This window comes from Heptranchias perlo, chromosome 16 (assembly GCF_035084215.1).
Source record: "Heptranchias perlo isolate sHepPer1 chromosome 16, sHepPer1.hap1, whole genome shotgun sequence".
Taxonomy (NCBI): Eukaryota; Metazoa; Chordata; class Chondrichthyes; order Hexanchiformes; family Hexanchidae; genus Heptranchias; species Heptranchias perlo.
This window is the reverse complement of record NC_090340.1, coordinates 47,357,763-47,373,876: the sequence shown is the minus strand read 5'-3', so window position 1 is coordinate 47,373,876 and position 16,114 is coordinate 47,357,763. Positions and strand designations below refer to the sequence as shown.

The 16,114-nt window shown below is 39.6% G+C and overlaps 1 protein-coding gene across 2 annotated transcripts in view; it reads left to right on the top strand.

The window, feature by feature from the left end:
• Nucleotides 1–3,543: 3,543 nt before the first annotated feature.
• Nucleotides 3,544–16,114, top strand: part of zfhx3b (zinc finger homeobox 3b) — a 391,813-nt gene continuing 379,242 nt past the window's right edge. For both annotated transcript variants that reach the window (XM_067998085.1, XM_067998084.1), the window contains exon 1: nt 3,544–3,774. The gene's annotated coding sequence lies outside the window, so the exon portion shown is untranslated. The remainder of the gene's footprint in view (nt 3,775–16,114) is intronic.

The window sequence follows — 16,114 nt, the reverse complement described above, 5'->3', positions numbered from 1 at the left end:
TTTCCGTGCATTAGTTGCTTAGAAAAGTGCATTTCGCTTGTTAAAAGTGAGAAATAAATACAGTACTTTGTTACCCATCAAAGTTTTATTTTCGCGTTGTACCTTTTTTTGGCAAAAGCCAGCAGACGGGCGTGCTTTTTCCATGATAAAATTGTTAAATTTGATTTGCATAAATTATTTCGAGGTAAACGTTTTATAAGATGTATCCTTTTTCATTTGAGGAATGAAGAGTCGTTTTTGACAGAAATGCTAAAATGTGCATCATACATCATGTTGTTAATGGGAATCAGCGCTCTACACTGCCGATTTATTTCCATTGTAATCTTATTGCCAAAATTGTTTAGCAGACATCAAAGCCTAAAACAATCCGTTTGAAAAAACACCTCAGTCGACTTTTTTGAGATTATCTCACAAATATTTATTATTGTCCCCATCTTTCCACACACAAAAAAAAACCATAACGGAGCGTTTGTAATTTACAAATACCCTTTAGGGTAACACTTGGCCCCTACACCACAATGTGTAAAATGCAAACGGTAATTTTCAGCGTTGGTATTCGATGTAACTAATTTATAACATCAAAGTCAAATTCCTGAAACTGTTAGAGGGCATTTAAACTTGCGCAAACTGTTTAATCGCTGGTGCGATATAAATAACGCTATTGCCCCATTTGCTCTGAAATATTCGTTTACTTGATCAAAAATATAGAATTACACAATAAACCTAAGGTGATACTAATTAGTAAAAAACACGATTAATTATTAATTAAGGATTTCGCCCTTAAAACACAAACTGAATGGATTTAATCCGTATTGCGGCGGCGAAGGGTCTGCACAGCGCCAGAATTTGAACTTAGTTTCAAAAAGTAGAATATAGTTTTAAAATCGGATTATGGATTTGCTTAAATATGAATTAAAAATAAAATTATTTTTTTTTAAAACGGAATTTTAGAAAGTTACGGGAACATTTGTCGGACTGAACGTTTCAAGATGTACAGAGTACAAACAGACAAATTAAACAATGATTAGGGAGGGGAACACTTTAGCTGTTATTTTAACAGAAAATATATTGCAAATAATTTCGACGCAGAAGATTTTCTTTTCTATTTTGATGTGCTTTTTGAGTAATAAAATGTATCTACCAACCCCCCTCCTCCCCCGTTCTAATCTAAGCCCGTGTAATAGCTCAGCTAGTCAGGCGTATTTATGAGAAGATGTTAGATTTGTTGTTTGCTGCATGTACATATTTACAGCTGGGGGTGTGGAGGAGGTTGGGAAGGAGAGATGAGAAGTGCTTAGGGCGGTCAGTGTTGAACATCAGAGGGCGCTGCCATTGCACCTGCAAAACCCCAGCCAGACACAACTACCGTCAACCCATCCTTCATTCATTCAACTCCACTATCATTTCATCCAGAAAAAAACAGAAAGCGAGAGAGACCCCAGGCCCCGCTGATCTACCCCAAACAAGCACCGCGGTGTCCTGAAATCCCAGCACTGGACTGCCCAGGGAAACTAGCACCTTGTCGCTTTAAGAGCAACTTGCAATCACCCAAATATCTGATTTTTTTTTGCCCACACACAACCTCTCTCTTAGCAATTCATGTTTTATTCATCAAGGCATATTATACATACGTGGAAATGTATTAAACATATAGATAGATAAAAACAGGAATGGGAACCTTGCGGGAAAACACCAATTGGCCATTTTAACATATATTTAAGGCTGCTTTTCCTGCTCTATATAGCTTGATTATAAGAAGCTCTGAATCTTTCCGCGGATAATAATACACTGTAAATAGGTCACATAAGAAAACATTCCTTCTCAACGCGTATTTCTGTTAAAGGCTCGAGAAGAATAAGTACAGCAGTGGATTTGCTGATTTTTAATTCGGTGTAAGCGCTGAAAAAATACTTACCAGTAACTTAGAAGGGCTGATTTGGGGGAAATGTGTGCAGAAATGCAAAAAATGAAATGCAAAGTATATTCACCAGGGTTTGAGCCGCAATAGCTTGCTGCTTGTCTTTGTTATTGTATTTAAAAACACTATATATTTCATGTAAATATGGTTTATATAATTATAGAGCAGAGCTAATAATTGCTGACATTGGTTATTCATGCGGTATTCGACACTGTGTTCAAACTCTTGGCTTTTATTTGTGTTGTCGGTTTATTTATTTTTATTAACTTCCAAACAAGCATGAAAACTGTTCGAAAGATCGCCGATCGATCGCAGCAAATTCCGTTACATCCGCTCAATACACTGAATAAAACACTTTCTATTCCAATTCAAGCGATTGTAGCAATAAGAAAACTCCGACGATAACCCGTACGAACAAGTGTGTGTTTCCCAGATTTTCCTGTCTCTACTTCCAGTAAATTTGTCTGAAATATTTATTTCTGCAATGAGTTCCTTGCAATGAGTTTTTCCTATTATTCCCCCTCAAATGATCAACTCTCTCAAGACAATGCGGACAGCGGGAAAGTTGGAGAAACATACGCAATGCAAAAAATTCTATCATTTCAGTTTAAATTGCATTTTAGCCGATTTTACAAGGTTATCTGTTTTGACAAAGTAAATGGTGCCTACAATACATGGGAAAGGCGAATAAGCAAGAAAAAACCCTTTCCAAAGTGATGTAGATTCCCAGTAATACACAGCAGCAAAAACAGTGAAATTAGCATTTTTAAACCTGATGAGAAAATTAGAATTAATTTATTTAGAAAAAGGGGAAAACATTGTGTTAGAATCTTATGTAGTTCTTGTGAAATGAAATATTGTATTAGAAATCGCGAAGCAGGGAAAAGGAATTTACCTTCCCGAGCGCAAGTTTCGTAAGTGTGTTTCTCAGTTCTATGCATTCAAACGTAAAGTTCTAAGAATTTTAAGAAAATAGAGTTTAATAATCAATCCAGAAGTAATATAACTTATATATTTTTTAAAAAAGCAGTTAAAAGAGCTTAGTCTTGGGAAATCTACTAATTGTCAAAAAATAAATTAATTCCAAAATATTGAATAGTAGGATTTTCCTGCTAAAGACCTTAAATATCATCGCCTCGCAATTGCAACATTGTGGCAAAAATCCTAAAATTATAATCTTCTAAGAGTGCTCGCGTGCTGTTATTATTTTGCAGATAATACAATTAAAACAATACTTATTAAAAAAGGATTAGAAATAAAAGATCATCTGTCCATAAAACGATCGCTTAATATTTGCAGGGGTACAAAAAAAAAGCCACGACGTCTTGGGAAGAGATAGCAGGGACCCCTGTTAATCAGGAATAGAATTAATGAATCTATGCAGAGGGGTTGGATTTTTAAGCAGATCGCCTTATTATTATACATATACAGTAGATTCTTTATTTCCTCTCCCCCTCTCGCTTGCATTTGTGTACCAGTCAGTATTTTTCATTTTATAAATATATATCTCTATATTCCTGACTTTGTGGCTGACTCCGAAAAGCGTCACTTGAATATTGATCCGAGGTCGCTAATTAGCCCTTCCCGTCGTGCCTTCGTAATGAAGCACATGCGCACTGAATTAATCACAGCCATTTTTGCACGGAAACTAATTAGCAGAATAAAGATCCATCGACTTTTTTCATTGCGAGTTTCGCCCTCTTTTCCACCGCGATCGCTGAAATTTTTGCTCCTGGAATGTCCTGTCTGTCCTAATGCGAGTGTCGCCGGGCCCTGAGGACTCTTTGTATGGGATCTTTACGAGCTGATCTGGATTACACCATTCTCTTTTTACAAACAGCAGACGGTGGAAAATCGTAAGTTTCAACTTTTTTTTTCTCTTGCCACTTTGCTTTTCTTCTTTGTGGATGTGTTAATTATAGTCAATCGCCAGCGCCCCTCTCTTTCTCTCTCTCTCTTCCTCCGCCAGCCTTAAGCTTTCTCCCCCCCCCCCCGTACTTTTTTTTATTATTTGCAAATGGTCATGATAAATACAACCGCATCCGAGCAGAACTTTAAATACTGAAGTTTATTATTATTATTTTACCTGTATGTTTACATCCGCACCAACCTGATCTTGACCAGCCGTCAACATAGTCTCGACCCCCCTATGGTCATTTTTAATGCAATGTTTAGGCTTGCAAGCGGTCTGTTGAAGTAAATATCTATCTATTTAGTTGTGATTGAGAGGATGAGAGCTGGGCTGTTGGAAACGCCACGATGCGAGCGCGGGAGTGAGGGCTGAAAGTGCCGGCAGCTGCTTGGGGTCGTAGCCGGGAGATGAAGCTTGGAGATCGGCGTGAGGGTCCGTCTTTCTCCGAGGGAAAGAGAGCGAGGGGGATTTCGCTTTGCTTCTGTGGCCGGGCTCGGGGCTTTCTTTATCCGTCCCGTTTGATCTCTCTCTGTCTCTGGATGTGTTAGTTGGGATGCGGTAGGCTAAAAGAGGTTGGATTTCCAAGTTCTTCATTTTGTTTTTCACCCTCCTCCTCCTCCTCCTCCGAGTCCCGGGATCGTAAGACGGCGGGGTTAGAGTTTTTTTTTCTCCTCTATTTTTATTTTCTTTTTCGGGATTTTGTTTTCATTCTTTCTCAGTTCCTGGGATGTTGAGGGGGGAGGCTGAATGTAGGAAAGCCTTGATCCCGTGTTGACTTTATTTTCGGATTCTCAGAGTCACATGTGATCGATCGGTTTTGGAGAATGTGTTTAAAAAGAGCCGGAGAGTCAGCGAGCTGCACTCAGATCGGAAGAGAAATCCCGGAGGTAGAGAGGGAGGGCGAGAGATGGAGCGAATGAAAGAAAGAAGTAGAGAGAAAAAAGCTCCTAGAGTGAGAGTGACAGAAAGGGCAAGGAAGAGATAAGAGGATAAGAGTGAAAGAAGAGAGGAGACGGTGAAATAGGGCGAAAATGAGAAAAAAAGGAAGAAATGGAGAGGTGATCGGAGAAAAGGAATCAGGAGTGGAAGATAAAGATGAGAGAAGGACGGAGAGAGTGTGAAAACGGCAAGATGAAACGCAGGAAGGAAGGAAGGAAAAAGGGCAAAGGGCGATAGACGAAATGGAGAAAATGAAAACAAGGGAGAATGAAGGAGAAAGCAAAATAGCGAGAAGGGAGATACTGTATTGTTTGTAGATACAAGAGGGGAAAGGAGTAAGGAGAGGACGAAGCGAGCCCAGATTGGGACGAGATAACGCAGAGAAATAAAAGGATGGGATAGACTCCCATCAGGGAGACTGGGAGATCAGGCAGATTTAATCAGAGAGCGATAGGGAGGAAAGGGTCGGGGCAACAAAAAAAAACAATGAGATGGACTCGATGAAGATACTGAAACGGAGAAAGGTAGAGAGAGAAATAAAATAAATAGAGTGGAGAAATACGAGAGCAGAAGTGAAGTGGAGGGAGATGTGGGACGAGATGGACAGATAATCGAGGCTCAATAGGGAACGAGGACACATCAGTCAGTCATTGAGATCATTTGTACTGCAAACACACCATTTCAGTTCATCTGATACCAGATCGAAGGCGATTTTTATTACTTTTGTACACAAAAATCAATGGAGAACGCAAAGTTTATTGAGTAGAAAGATCCGACGAGATTCCCTTACATTTTACCTTTTTTTAATATACATCTAATTCTCGACGCGTTTGTAAACGTGTAGCTGATCCCGAGGTCGGATTCTTGTGAAAACCAAAATGTTATATTTGAATGAATCGGGACGATTCGGCTCGTGATTGGGACAGGATCTGACCCCCACCTCCCTCTCCCCCACCCCCCCCCCCCCCTTTTCCCTTGGCCGGGTCAGCCCGAGTTCGTACGCGGACGAGAGGTGCGTGCATGGCGGCGAAGGGGAGCGAGGATGCGCCGAGTAGGGTCAGGACCCGATCACGCTGCCGTTCGCCTCTTCCCGCACCATCTCCGCCAGGTGTTTGCCTGCAGAGACAGATCGCTCTGAAGTTCTGGCAGAATATGGTTACCGCCGAGGATCCGATTTCACTGCATTTTGAATATGCAAGTCACCGCACACCGGACCAGTTATTCCAGTTAACGACAGGGAGGGGACGGGGGAGATGGGTGATTGGGGGGGGGGGGGGGGAGGTGGGCATAAAGGGGAGGTGTCAGGGTAATGATCAGCAATTATTTATTTATATTTTTCAAACTGTAATGCTGTACTTTAATTGCGGTGCATTTTTTTTTGCTGCTTCTTCACACACGTCCGCATTCAGATCTGTTGCAGATACCTACCCAGACCTATTTTTAAATCATCACTGTTGAGCGTGTGTCTAACCCTGTAATACTTAAAGTGAAGGTCCCAGATTGAGAGTCGTCGGCCCAGACAATACAGCACGGTAGAATTTTTTGATGCGTTTTTAATTGGAACTACAATATTTAGAAAGTGGACTCAAATGGTTCTTAAGTGCAGTTTGTTCACAAGCATCTCCAAGCCAATGTAAGTGATCCGTACAGTATATCCATTTACATGATAAGAAATGGGATGGAAATGTATACAGTTAATATTTTTAATAAACAATACAAAAACGCAAATTAAATTGTGCATTCCCATCCAAACTAAATATTACAGTCCATTTTCATTTTTTTTCCATTGTGTAACCTAAAAGTAAATGACATTAAAAATTAAAGACTACAAGTTGCTGTGTTAATGTTGCTTCATTGGGGCACTGTGTTTTGCAGTTGTGTTGAAACTTGCTGTTAAAATAAATTATATTCATTTTAATACACATTGATGAATTGTTACTGAACAGGATTTTTTTCCAAGCTTGATAGTTTTCATTTGTCACTTAGGTATCTCGGAAGACTGTAATTTAGTGTTAGGGTATGCACTGGCCGATCAGAACAGTGGCTATTCAGTCTATGTATTGTTGTATGTTAATTCATCTCCAGGTCTCTTTTTTTTTATATGCACCAAAGCTGGTGCCTTTAAACCCCTAAACTCATCCACAGTAGGGCAATTCACTTGCAAACGTGTGGATAACCTCAGTGGAGCAGCCACTGAGAAAAGAGTGAAAATGTTTTGCCTTCTCTTTTTTCATCAATTGACTTGCGTTGTCGATTCTGAGATGTAACCGTTTTACTCCTAATTTATGCATTTAAATAATAATTGGAGCCCCTCACAAATTAAAGGCTACTGTAAGTGAGGCTTTCATCTATTCCCAGCATTGAGTAAAAATAGTAAAGAAACAGATTGTCTACATTCATTGAGAACAATAGTGTTTACAAATAAAATGATTGTAATTCTAAATTGGCAAGGTTTGTGTGTGAGTGTGTGTGTGTGGGGAGGGGCTCCTTACTATTCAGTATTTGAAAAGCACGGTGGTGGCAAAAACCTATGCTAACCCTTAATGCTTTCAGAAGCTGCTTGTGTGTATTTTGACAGAGCTGAGCCAGTCACTATTTGCTTGATGCCTTCTCCCACCAAAAAAGAGAAAGACACCAAGTGAAAACAGTCTTAAGTGGCTCATTGATGGAATGTTTTGTGTTGTGTGTACCTGTGCGGCAACTGTCAATATTAAATCTTAGCGGAAACAGCATGCTTTAATTTTTTTTGGGCAAAACCTAGGCTGTATTTAAACAAGCGCTATTGGAACATATATGCACCTTATTTATAGTAAATGTTCAGTATTGTAATAAAATAACTAAAATTATGGCCTGAGGTATTCATGGGACTCCAAATGTGATATTTCTGCATTTGCTGTTTAAAAGTATTTTAAATTGGCTACACCTTGCATATTTCTGTCTTTCATTAGAAAATGCAGTAAGCTGGAGTTTTTAATTTGCTCAGTGAATATAAGTACAAAAAGCCTGTTCCTATTTAATGTTTTTTATCGCTGTTGCACAATGCTTCAAAAATGTGCTATGATTTCACCCTGCCAAGGAAATTTAATACAGTAAATTCTCTATTATCCAAACTTTGCAGTAAATGGAAATCAAATTCCGTCTTCTATGTACTGAACATTAATATTATAGTAAATAGAAGGGGCGCTCCCATTGATCAGAATTTCTGATTATTTGTACTTTCTTGGCCGTCTCCCATTCAGTCTGGACAAATGAAGTTCTGCTGTACTTAGATGGGTCAAAGAAGCAAGTTGTCCTGTGTTGGTTAGTAGATTAATTGAGTAGAGGGCTAAAACAAATTGTTGAGGCCAGGGAAAAAGGGCAGTGAGTGTGTTCAGGTACCTGTGCTGCAAAGGGAAAGCTTGCTCAATGGCTGTTTGGGAAATGATGCAGCCCTTGACGATGCCAGACAGAACTGTAGATGTCAGGCTTTGCCCGGTTAGCCGAATTGAGCAGCAAGGCAGAATGATTCAGATTAACCTTCGCTTGAACATTGTTTAACACAGGGCTTTGAATGAAATGCATGCTGGCACATTATGTATGTTTGTGTAAATTTGCATAAGCTTCGAAGCCGGGTACAATAATTGTGTTTGGTATTGTAGCTATGGTCGTTGCTGTAGGGGACATGGAATTATGTTCTGTATTTAGTCTTCCCTTCCATTTATCAAATCTAAATCCTCCACAACACAATGTACTCATTATTGTAAATAGAAAAACTATTTTTTTTAGTTCCCTTATCTGTGAAAGGTGGTATGACTGTGCAATAAATAATTAATGAATATATTGCCAAACTGAGTCAATGGAAATAGTTTAACTTTATGATACATAGTATGCAGCTGGGAAGAAGGTAAGCAGTGTAGTACTAATCCTTTGTTGATGAGTGAAGTCACTTATTGCCTCCTTTCCGTGTCAGTTCCTAAAGAGCTAAACAGAATCTAAACAGTAGAAGATAAAGAGCTGAAATTACTAAAGCCTTGTCCACAGTCCATTTTTGTTTGAAATGTGCTGGGAAAGAATGAGCAACGTAGGCCAAGAATGGGTGGGAACAAACATAGGCTGAAGCGGCCCTTAGCTCATGTATAGCTTACATCTGCTCAGAGCAGGCATTCTGCTGGAGTATCGATCATTCATGTAACTGAGCTAGTATGGGGGAAGAAGCTATGCTAAACAGGTTTTGAACTGTATGTGTACACCTAAAACAAACCAGGTATTGGCAGAGAACAGAAGCCAGTTCAAACAGCACTCATTTTCAGCTGGATTTGCATTTAAAAATATAACTGCCATACAGAGAAAAGGGAAGTAACTTGACTGACACTTTGGGGAGGGAGTATGTCATGTTTGTATTAGACATAATAAAGCTCCTGCAATGTTAATTGTAGCTGGTATAATTGTTTTGTAGGAAAGAGCGGTGCCAGAGGACTGGAGAATTGCAAATGTTGCACCCTTGATGAAAAAAGGTTAAGGATAAACCTTGCGACTAGAGGCCAGTCAGTTTAACCTCGGTAGTGAGGAAGCTTTTAGAAACGATAATCCGGGACAAAATTAATAGTCACTTGGACAAGTGTGGATTAATAAAGGAAAGGCAACACAGATTTTTTAAAGGCGAATCATGTTTAGCTAACTTGATTGAGTTTTTTGATGAGGGCAATGCGGTTGATGTTGTGTACATGGACTTCCAAAAGACATTTGATAAAGTGTCACATAATAGTCTTGTCAGCAAAATTGAAGCCCATGGAATAAAAGGGGCAGTGGCAGCATGGATACAAATTGGCTAAGTGACAGGAAACAGAGAGTAGTGGTGAACGGTTGTTTTTCAGACTGGAGGAAGGAATACAGTGGTGTTCCCTAGGGGTCGATACTAGGACCACAGCTTTTTTTGATATATATTAATGACTTGGACTTGGGGTACAGGGCACATTTTCAAAATTTGCAGATGACACAACACTTGGAAGTGTAGTAAACAGTGGGGAGGATAGTAATAGACTTCAAAAGGACATAGACGGGTTGTGGAATGGGCAGACACATGGCAGATGAAATTTAATGCAGAGAAGTGCAAAGTTATATATTTTGGCAAGAAGAAGGAGGAGAGGCAATGTAAACTAAATGGTACAATTCTAAAGTGGGCGCAGAAATAGAGAGACCTGGGGATATATGTGCACAAAGCTTTGAAGGTGGCAGGACAGATTGAGAAAGCGATTTTAAAAAAGCATACGGCTTTATAAATAGAGGTATAGAGTACGAAAGCAAGGAAGTTATGTTGAACCTTTATAAAACACTGGTTTGGCCACAACTGGAGTATTGTGTCCAAATCTGGCCACTGCACTTTAGGAAGGATGTGAAGGTCTTAGAGAGGGTGCAGAAAAGATTTGCTAGAGTGGTTCCAGGGATGAGGGACTTCAGTTACATGGATAGACTGGAGAAGCTGGGGTTGTTCTCCTTAAAGCAGAGATGGTAGAGAGGTGATTTGGTAGAAGTGTTCCAAGTCATGAAGGATTTAGATAAAGCAAATAAAGAGAAACTGTTCCCATTGGCGGAAGGGTTGAGAATCAGAGGACAAAGTTTTAAGGTGAATGGCAAAAGAACCAAAGGCGACATGAGGAACTATTTTTTTTTATGCAGCGAGTAGTTATGATCTGGAATACACTGCCTGAAAGGGTGGTGGAAGCAGATTCAATCATGGCTTTCAAAAAGGAATTGGATAAATACTTGAAGGGAAAAAATTTGGAGGGTTACAGGGAAAGAGTGGGGGAATGGGACTAACTGGCTTGCTGTTACAAAGACCTGCACGGGCCCGATGGGCCGAATGGCCTCCTTCTGTGCTGTAACCATTCTATGACTCGAGTGTTTTTTTAAAAAATTGGTGGGTTATAACATTCTACGTTAACCTTTTGCATACCAAATTTCCATTGTAGTTTTCAAAATCGGCATAAACTGTGCTTCTGTTTAACAGCTGCACAAATGACTCTTGAGCATCAGTTTAATACTAGATGCTGTGGAGCATTGGCAGGTAATGGAACAAGCCTACTTTCCCAAGACTCAGTGTTTTCCAAATAAACACTCAAATCTGTTCCTGCTTTTGACCTTGGTGCAGAAATATTCATCATAGTCTCGAAGGGCCCATGTAATTTCTGACTGGCCTGTTACAACACTTTGGACATTTTTTTCCGCGTTTAAAATGGCTTTAGTGTTCACGTGGCCAGTTTGCAGCATCATTATAGGCTTCAGTTCTTTTTTTCCTGGCGTTGATCATGCTTCCTTCGACCTATTCTCACTTCCTCTGCTTTCAAACACAGGCTTTGAGCTCTGTGCAAGGATATATTAAAAGATCTCAAATGAAAGCTGATACAGACTAGTTTTTTTTCTCCCTTTTTTAAACATTTGATGACCCAAAATAGGAATGGCACAGATAAGGGATTGCGGTGCAATGCATTGTTGCTTCAATGTATTTTGCTGCAGAGAGAGAGGCTATTCTGCTGCCAACCCTCTGCTGTTTTGAGGAGGCACTGTGCAGAAGCAGTCGCTCCCCATAGGGAGGGAAAACTGGAGGACAATCTTCCCAGGCTGCTCTTGTCTGTTTCTGAGTATGTGATATTGGTGGTACTGGTTTTCTACCTGTTGCCTTAACATCTGAAGATCTGTGGTATGGAGGGGATTCGGGAGGTGAAAAAGTAGAGGAGCAAACAACATAGCTTAGGAAAATGAGGGAGAAGAAACAAATGAAACGTGCAACATTGAGATTATAATCTTTCGTGGGCTCTTCTGTTCGTAAAAGAAATAATAAAGTGCTAATGCTCAAAAAATGGTGAGTGCTTGAAGTGGACTGGTATGTGCCACTGTGATACTCCCAGCACTTACAAATTAACACTGACGTATTGAGAATTGAAATCCATAGTCGCATTTCACACTGGTGTTTTAACAGTGACACTTTCAATTTGTACTCTTAATCCCTGGATACAATGTTATGGGTTATTAATGCTGAATTTTAGTTCACCTGTAAAGCTGTACTGTTTTAATTGAGATTCCAGTTTAACCATCTATTCTGGTCAGTGGTTTCATGGACCCGTAAAAAACTGGATCCAGAGTCTGTCATCAGGGTAAAGGATTTAGCAGCATAAATACCAGGATATGTCTCACGGTGCCAGTCTCCTGGAATCTCAATTAAAGCAGCACCAATATTAAAACAGCTTTAATGTTCATGTACTGCAGCACATTAAAAGAAGCTATCATCAGGGTCTGTCCATCTCAGCACTGACCATATGCAAGACACTGGGCCTTTATTTGATCTACTGTCTGGCTCTGAAATGGTTATGATGTGTAGATAATTAGGAAGGTATCTGTCATAACGTTGTGCCCTTGGGTACCTATAAAACCTGAAATTTTGGCTTGGTGTTTTTTAATCCTGTTTAGCCGAAGTTCAGGCTTTTGCTCTGTGTTTCAAAGTTATTAAGACATTATCGAAGTCAGAAGTGATGTAGTTACCCTTTGGAAATTGTTTGCTCCTCTTTTCTCTTCCCCTGTCTCGTTCGCTTTTCTCTCTCTTTCAAGCAATTGAACCCAGAAGTAGAAAACCAGAGAAAAGTGGACAGTAAAATCTGATTACACTTAATTAGTAACTTTGGTCTCTCAAAGTTAAGATAAAAATGGTGCATAGCTTTAAGATTAGAGTTCAGTGACTGGATTAATTGTAGCAACTCAGCCAGGTGTAGAATTGCATTGTATACCTGTGCATTTTATGACATAGGGACGACTAATGGATTTAAAAAAAATTCTAGTGGATTTCTAGTTGTTATTATGGTGAGTTGGAATCTATGGGCCCACCAAGCCCTGCCAGAAACTATCTTTCTTGCTTCCAGCAGATTCAGTGATTTTCCACCGTTACCCCAGGAGCAGAATTTTTCTTCCACTCAGAGGGGAAGGAGTAATCTCAGTACCAGGATATTCAGAGGCCCTGTGGAGCTGTCCTGTTTTTTTGTGAATAATTTGAAACTATGTCTGTGGATAAGTTTGCGATTTGTTTTTATTTCTCTCTGTTTGTTTAGTGGTATATTGTGGGGAAGCAAAGAATTGGCATAGTGGCTGTACAGTGGCATTTTTATTGGTGGAATATGGTTTGGGTAGGTTTTTTTGGGGGGTAGAATGATGTTTTTTGCAGACAGTGATTTTGGGAGAAAATTGAACCTGAAAATAGGTTTGGTAAATAACTAAATTAGAAAGCAACCAATTAGAAAGAAGAAAAACAAATTTAACTAACGAGGAGGAAAAAGATACATGACCAACAAGAAAGAAGACAATTAATTGCATGATGGTCATAGCGTAGATGGAAGACTCAACATGACAAGAAATGTCATCGTAAAGATTTGTAATCCCACACATGAAAATATATATTTTTAAAGTGTGTGATATGTATTTTCTACTTCCCTCCATTTTATGTCCCCAATAGTGAGATGGACCAGTCAGCTGTCCATAGGGCAGGCAGCCAGCCTGCTCTGAGGTCTCTGTTATTGCTGCTTTGCACTCAGCTGATAGAAAGTTGCATACGGGTGACTTGTTCACCAATTTTATCTAAAGGAGAAAGTAAATTCCCCACTCTTTGTGAAACTGTCTCAGTTTCTCTTACTGATTGCCACAGTCTACCCATACAAGATTGGAAACTCGCTGTATGGGGGAATTATGGATGCAAGCATGCATCTTAATTAAAATTGGCATACTCAACTGCTGCTTCCCCAGGCCTCTTTCCCATAGCTTTCCTGAGAAGAATGTACTTTGCTAAATTAATTCCTCGCCCCCTTGTTTACTACTGCACATTATGTTTTAATGTAAATTTTGTTGCAGTATTTTCAGGGCCATTTTGCAGCATTTTGTCTTATCATTTTCCAATGCAAAGTAAAGATTAGTTTTATCTTCCTTGTGGGGCCATCAACAAACCACCAAAGTAGTTTATCTTTGGAGTAAGCCCACTAGTGTCTGAAATCAGCGATGTAAAGTATGAAATGAAAACTCTAGAGAGTCACCTGGATTTCCCCCTTAAAGTCATCATGTTATTGGGTGGTGTGGATCTGATTTTTTTTTAAGTTGCAGCACCAATACATTTGCAAAAGAGCAGGAGTGGCTGTTACAGTTTGGCATATCTGCCTCAAGATTGCCTGTTTTTATTTCAAGCGTGATGTCATTTGACTGGAGGAAAAAAAAATCTTTCATTCTCTGTAAGGAGCCAATCATGGCCTGCGCCAATTTCCAGGTAGAACGTTAATATTTGTATTTCAAGTTCCTGACAGATGGAGCTTTGACCCTGCATGAAGCTTGTCGGCTCACTCACTCAAACTGAGTGATGCTGTGACCTACCTACAGGGCTGTGCGGGGTGCATTTGCGTATGCTAATAGACTGACTTGCTGTGGCTTGTTTTACAGTGATTTGTGCATGCATTTATATGCAAATACTAACAACTGATAGCTGGTTTAATTACATTAGGCTATTGTTCTGCTGCCAAGTTAGTGAGCTGAGCATATTTGTACCTCAGTTACGAGAAGGGCTAGTTCCTCCCACACTCCATGGCTATTCCTGGATGCATTTTGTTCAGATTTTAATATTATAAACTCTGTGCTGGGTGATCCGAGTACAGAATTTTAAGTTGTGTTTTGATAGGTGGAAAACTTATTTGTTTCACTGCTTCTTTTCAGTTGCCTGTATCTTTAATTTTGGCATTTTACCTGATGGGTCTCAAGACTCAAAGCATTTATGGAATTAGATAAAAAATGCTCCAAAATACTCAATCCCTGTGGGTGTGAGACTGCACTGGAAAAAAAAAGGGGCAGAGGAGGAAGGGATTCTGAAATGATCAGAAGTTCTAAATGTTTGGGAACTATGCACACAGGAATGAAAAAGTGGTGAGTTCTTGGGTCTCCTGTTTAAAAATAAAAGCGCATGGTGTTCAGATTTTCCTTTTTGAAGGAAGGAGCCCCGGGCGTTCTCCAGGATTTTAGCAGACATACTTCTATAATAGTTTCAAGCTACAAAGTAGCCAGTTGTGTTTAAGCAGTGGGCATCTTCCTGGTCCAACAGGCTTCTGCTCAAAGGTTGATGTAGTTTCTTTCCCTTTTTGTTTTGGAGAAGTGGGTTGTAATCTGAATAAAGGGTCCATTTTATAAAGTTTGCACTTCTCTTAAGTGGAATTGCGTGTTGCTTTTTCTTCTTTCTTTGAGTTGGCACTGCGGTCAGACGGAGGATTCCTCCAGCTGGTGTCTGATTGCTTGTATATTGTGAAAGCGTAATACAGACTTGAGCAACAAATGCCCCCACAAGTACATGTTTTTTTTAAAAAGTAAACAAATAGCCTATTTTCATTAATTACATTGATGTCTCTGGTGGTGATGCCAGATACAGTACATACCCAGACTGTGGAAAAACTTGAAGAGTTCCTGACCAGTTAAGGGACAAACTTGGGTATTTTGCTTAGTGCTGCTGCCATTGACATTGGCTATACATTTGAACATAATCAAGGTTCCCTTTAGCACGCGCCTCTTAAATTGAAATTTGATGCTTTTATAGTGTAATGCCTGTCACCTATATAAAATCCGAGTTTGATCTGCTAACTCTGAAGAAGTCTGTGCAATATATGCATGTTATTTGTGCGTCTGTATTTTTACACATTTTCCTACTTATATACATATATTTTCCATTGTAAAGAACGATTTGTTAAATGTATTTGGAGACTGCTGCTGTTTGGGGGCAAATTTGGAATAAATATTTGTGTATATTTTTAACATTTGTTTTGGTTTCTTTAATATATTTTTTCCTTTGTTGCCTGTGCCAAAACCCATCCAGAACTTAAAAACTGAAGCAAAGTTAGTGAACTTTCCGGGTGACAGTGGCTTGACTTCCTGAAACCGTTTTCTGTGGTTTGCTGTTACAAAGTCCAATCGGTGAAATACAGTATGCCTGATAAATGGCATGTTTATAGATTGGACTTTGATTATATTTCTGCAAATTTGATATCTTCCCCATTCCACAAGCTGACCATTGCTCTCTGGTACCTACACCACCATCCAGCCATTGTTTTGGTACCAAAACTGTCCCACAACCATTGCTGCCATAACTGACAGCCTCAAAACCAGTACATCCAGCTGAAGGGACATCAGCCATTATACACAATGGAAAAGAAGGGGAAACAGTAACTTATATATATCCTGCAACATAATGGTTGGGAAGTGGATGAATTCCACAAAAGTAGATCCCTCATTGCTTTGCATATGCACAGTAGGTCCCAAACCAATTCAGATTGTGCATACCCCTAACTTACAACTGACCATCC